This window comes from Podarcis raffonei, chromosome 7, assembly GCF_027172205.1.
Source record: "Podarcis raffonei isolate rPodRaf1 chromosome 7, rPodRaf1.pri, whole genome shotgun sequence".
Classification (NCBI taxonomy): domain Eukaryota; kingdom Metazoa; phylum Chordata; class Lepidosauria; order Squamata; family Lacertidae; genus Podarcis; species Podarcis raffonei.
Window position 1 is genome coordinate 38,925,916 of NC_070608.1, and position 6,000 is coordinate 38,931,915.

The 6,000-nt window shown below is 40.4% G+C and overlaps 1 protein-coding gene across 1 annotated transcript in view; it reads right to left on the reverse strand.

Annotated features, from left to right (window-relative positions):
* RP1 (RP1 axonemal microtubule associated) overlaps window positions 1-6,000 on the reverse strand; it is a 179,895-nt gene extending 173,895 nt beyond the window's left edge. The window contains exon 1 of the mRNA XM_053396145.1: window positions 5,935-6,000. The gene's annotated coding sequence lies outside the window, so the exon portion shown is untranslated. The remainder of the gene's footprint in view (window positions 1-5,934) is intronic.

Consider the following 6,000-nt stretch of genomic DNA (forward strand, 5'->3'; position numbering starts at 1 on the left):
AATGACACTCTTTGTTAAGATTTGCTAGAGAGGACAATGCTTAGCAGAATATTTTTATCATTCATGTGTGAGTCACTCTATTAAAATATTAAGTTGCTACAACAGTTAAATGAATATGGCTGGCCTTGTGACACAAGAAAAGTTGATAGTATGCCTGACAACTCCAAGTCCTTTCAACCTCTGAAACCCTGGGAGTTTTTTTTTAAATTGAACCATTCACTAAGGTATGGAACTAGGAAATCATTATCCATTTGAAAAGGAAATTATCACATTAGAGATAGGGCCTGAGTTAAATTTCTCTGGATGTGCCCAGCCTACTTACATCCTTTCCACAAAGGTTTCGGGGGGGAAAGTGCTATTATTAACATTTTTGGCTGATAAGATTGAGTTAGCACAGCAGTTTGATCTACATGAACTTTTAATCATGCTAATCCCTTCAGGTTTATGAAATTCTCCAAAAGAAAAATGTAATAACCGGTAACACAAAGGTAAAGGGAGGGGGAGTGCTATATAGGAGAAGAACAAACACATGGTTGTTACACATACTGTACACTCCATCAGCTCTGCTGTGACAGGCCGGCTCCATCAGGCCTCCTCCCCCTTCAACTGTCATCTGAGGGCAGCCATTCATCAGTTTTTTGGCTGGGCCCTACTGTTTGGTGGTGGACATTGTCCCCTTAACCTAAGGGAATGGGATATCCCATTAGAAGGCTCCAGGAGGAGGTGTTTCTATCCAGATGCTCTGTCATGAACAAATAATTAATGAAAAGTTGTGTAAACCACAAGCAAATTAGGATCTATGCTCAATAAAGAGGTCATCTGGAGGAGCCCTTGGTTGGTTGGTTGGTTGGTTGGTTGGTTGGTTGGTTTTTGGTCCTGGGTCATAGAAGCATACATATTAAGTAGTGGGTGGACATAGCAGACGACACAGAGATTTCTCCAAGTAGTTCTTTATAAGTAAGCTGGAACTGAACTGAACAGCAAACAGCTCAGCCGGCCTGCTTTTATAGGCAGCCGGCTGTCAACATTGTAACAATAACAGCCCAGGGTTTCCCGCCTAAATGAAGTGAAAACTATATACACAATACCCCTGGTGGCCAGGGTGAGAACTTCAATACATAACAATACAATTGTTGAGCTGGAAGGGTTACCATGATTCATTTAGTCCAATCTGCTGCAATGAAAGAGTCACAGTTAAGGAATCTCTGACAAGATGGGCATCCAACCTCTATTTAAAAACCTCCAATGAAGGAGAATCAACTACCTTCCGAGGTACACCATTCCACTGTCAAACAGCTCTAATTGCCAGAAAGTTCTTCCTTATGTTTAGTTGGAATCTTCTTTCTTGTAAGTTCAATCCATTGGGTCAGGTCCTAACCTCTGGAGCAGCACAAGGCAAGCTTGCTCAACCATCCATGTGACAGTCTTTACTCTTCAGTCATGACTATTGGCTTGTCCTGTGGCAGCTGGTTTACCTCAGACTGCTACCCATAGCCCAGACCTCTCTATGTCACTCCCCTGCTCTTTCCCACAGAGACGTTCTTGCTAGATGGCTTAGTGGAGTGAGCCAGGGTGGGTAGTCCAGCTGGAACAAGAACAGGCTCTGGAATCTTCTTCACCTCTCTCCTCACCATCAGCATTCATTACTGTATGTCACTTAAAGTCTTCATGAGAAAAGTGGGGTGGAAGAGTTCTAAATAAATACTCTTTGCTGTGATAACTAAACAAAACCTCCATGTTCTGCATACTAGATGCTGACAACAAATTACAAAAATACAAAAATAATAATGATGTCATGCTTATTAGCTTCCAGAGACAACTGGTTGGACTGGTGAAAACAGATGGCTGGAACAGATACATCTTATGTCCCCTACTCACATTGATATTGATACCCTATTATAACTCCTGTTTGCTTTAAAGAGGCTGATGTGAAAGGAGCTGCCACGCTGCAGTAATCTGGTCATGCAAACTATCTCTAAGCAATTAGATAGTCTTATTGGTTTAATGCTATTTTGAGCCCATGCCTGTATTCAATCTAGCCTTTGAAAAACAAAACAGAACATATTGTTTGTGCAAGACTTCTATTTATCCCCATGCTGGACTCCATTATATTTGGAATATAAGGTTTTTAAAACATATCATACTGAGCTTTCTAGAACTGGTGCATTCAGTTGATCTACTAGTTCAGCAATATGAATCCTTTACCAAGCATTCTGCTAATTTAGAATTCACTTTTTTGGTTGGAGGAAAATAACATGGAGAAAGGCAGGTGAGGAAATATTGCTTGGCCAGGTTCAGGATCATAATTTTAAAGTCATTGTCACCTGTTTTGCATAAGGGTGTCAAAGACTTATATAAAAATAAATGAATCCATGAATTTCTGGTTTTAAAAGTGGGGGGAAATTATTAGCTCCTTCTCTGCTGAGACAAATCACTCTCACTTGCCCAACTAGGCTTTCCATCTCCCCTCCCCTCCCCACCAATGCCCCCCCAAATGCCCAAGGAGAATGCCCAAGAGCAGCACAGGATGGTGAGAGAAAGGTTAGATCATTCCTTCCGGCAAGCTGCAATGCTTGTACATCTTAGTGTTATATTAAATTCCACCATATGTTCCAATGTGAGTGTAAGGGAAAACAGGGAAATTCTGCTTGCCTCCTAGAATTGTTGGCTACCCACAAGATTCCTGAAGTGATTTGCCTGAAGACAAACCATGCAACTCAAGGTGAATTTTGGGTTAAGGTGAAATGCAGTGAACCCAGGCATGTGAGCAGTGCTGGCCCAATACACTTAGGTACCTCAAGCAGAGTTAAAATGGTATTCACCCACCCCACACTCTCTCAGACATGAATACCGGTAGCTAGGGTTGTTTTAAAAAGTCTTGCAGACCCATTAAAACAAAAATTCTTTCCTTTCTCTACCCCCATGTGTCATTTGAAGGAAAATGCTTTATTACACTGGATGGCAGGTCCAGTCCTGCAGGCTAGCACAACCTCCAGGGTTTTTGTTACTCTTACCAAAACTTTTCTGGCTTCTGCCAAAATTTTCTCAGATGTTGTTAAGTTGTGAGTGAACATATCAGATGACACAGCAATTCTTCAAACAGCTCTTCTTTATTCAGATGCCAGAACAGAACTGAACTGAAGGGCTCAGTCAGCTTACTTATATAGAGCTCCAGTACCTTGTTACTGTAACAACTTTCTAAAACTATCCAATCACTGAACGTCACTTTCGATCCTTCATTTGCATAACTATCTACAGTATCCCCCTGCTGGCCCAGGGTGAGAACTTCAGTACATAACAGATGTCATGCTAAATTTGCTCAAATGTTGCCTTATGTGAAATTTGGGTCATAACATAGATCACAGAACCACTGTCCCTTCCCATTTAAACTTGTCAGTAGTTATAGAAAATTGAGTTGTATGTTATAGCTGTTGGTTACAGCTATAGTTCTGCGATCTATGTTTGTTAGAATTTGGTCCCAGGCACAGGGGAACACCACCTTGTGGAAGCTAAGCAGTTTGGGGTCTGACCAGTACCCAGATGGGAGATCACCTAGGAACTATTTGCATGTAACCTTGGGTTCCATGATGGAAGAAAGTGAGATATAAATGTAAGGAGAGAGAGAGGGGGAATGTTTGTTATGAATTATGTCTCAGATTTTTGTGGACATCATCCTCAAACATATATACACTGGTATCCCATATTTAAATGTAATTATGTATGTGTATATGTATGTGTGTGCTTCCTAATTCTGCAGCTCTAGAGATGCTAGTTCTATATTCAAGATAAATTGAAAGGCCTTCTTGCTGTGATAAGTAAAAATATCTTTATCACTTAAGTTCATCAAGAAAACTATTTTTAACAGATGATCAAACTTGCTCTTGTGAAAGCTCTGACTAATTCTGTCTCCACCCACCAGACTTTTGCTGCTTTGTATTCAGTTTTGCCTAAGGGTGCCAAAGACTTATCTAAGAAATTAAATCCATAAGTTTCCGGATAAAAAGTGGAAAAAATGATTAGCTCCTTCCCTGCTGAGATAAATCACTTCCCAATGTTTTCACTTGTAGACTTTACCTTTTTTTTCATTTTGTGCTTACTACAGCCACATTTATAAAGGAATGTGAATGTCAAAACTAATTTATTACTGTGCGTTATGAACTCTCAACTCTGCATGATAGTCTAGGAGCTCTAGAGAGTAATGGCCTAGCTAACTTTACATATATGCAAGCATCTACTTAATAGCAGGGCTTTTCCTATTTTTACATGGTGAAAATAAATTGACAATAAAAAAATCGTAAGTCAGCTGTCAAATCATTATTAACTAAAAGATAATTAGCAAAAATATGTCTGCTTATCTTTGGCAGCTCAAAGGGCAGACTAGTGTATCTATGGGATCCATATGGCCAATTAGCACTATACTTTATTTTTAGAGTAGGCCTCCATGTGTTGCAGCTCACTTGCAGAAGGAGGATTTGGCTATTATGGAAGGGAATGACATACTGTTCCATCCAGTCCTGTGGTTCATTGACCTGAGGCACTGCAGTGCACACTTATCATGGCAATACTTGGGGAGAGGCGGCTGCATCGTGCCCTTGTGAGCAGAAAGGATGAGACTATATGTAGGCCCAACACAGCTTCTGTCATGTCAGTTTGCTTCCTATGCTAACTGTTATTTGGGAGTTTATAAAAACAGTAGGCAGACCTAACCCTCTTATACACTCCAGCTTGTAAAGGATTCCCATTCAAATAAACATCACATCCCTAAGACCAGGATCCATAGCTGTCAACTCTCAGATTTGAAAATAAGGGATCAGCAGCCTCAAAAATAAGGGATCAACAGCATAGCTGTCAACTTTCAGATTTGAAAATAAGGGATCAGCTGCCTTACCTGTCCCGGAGACAGTCTATGGGATATCTAACAATCCTGGATAGCAGCGGGAAATGGCACTGAAAAAAGGGAATTTTCCGCAAAAAAAGGGAAGGTTGACAGCTATGCCAGGATCCCTTTGAAAAAAACGAATGAAAGGCAAAGCCAATACGCCATTCAAACTGCTGTGTGCCTCACTGCCTGGAAAAGGAAAGGTGATGAGTGACTTATCTAAACCTAATGAAGTCATCTGGCCCTTTCAGCAGCCTCCTTTGTAATATATGGCCATAATAATGTGGCAGGCGGATGCCAAAATTGTACAAAGTACAGCACGGCAGTAGTTCAATTTTGAACTGTCTTAATTTTTTTCCCCCCTATTAAAGCCTCTCTAATTTTAGCACCATTTTGGCTGCCAAGAGCTAGAAATAAAAACCTATCTGTGACTGAAGACAAAAGATGTAACTATAACTGGAGTTTTATCTCTGTGGCTGCCACGCTTACTGCCCATTCTTAATGTATGTTTACCCAGAAGTACTTCCCAAACACTTAAATGGGTTTATTCCCAAATAGGTTTACAGATTGCACAGGAACTTTCTCAGATCCAACAATAAAAAGGACAGAGTAGAATAGAAAGAATTGTGACAGAAGGGAGCCTCTGTCTCAGGTCTGTCCTTCATTTTGAAGCAAACAACCATCTTCCCTCAAGGTACTAAGGCACTTGCCCTTCCAAAGGATCTCAGGCAGCCTTAGAAAGCTGTTGCTTTTAAACTGTCTGCTGGTGTTTCTGTTATTAATTGCTGTTGCTGTCGTTAGTCACTTTTTTCCAAAAAATGAATCTCAATGGTAATGTACTGATGCTGCTATAGTTGTGTTGTATTTTGCTATTTTTGTAAGACACCTTACATTATGTGAGGGAAGTTGGGGTATCAATATTTTTAAGCAAAATAAGCCACATATACACATATATACATGTCAGGAAAGGTACTTCATTTGCCTAAAGTTACATAAAACTAGTCACTTGATAAGCACTTTTAGAAATGGCTGTTTTGCTTGAAAGCCCCACTCACCTTACATAGATCAGGTATGGGAAACCTTTCTCAGCCCAGGGATGGATCTAGATACAGGAAAAGATG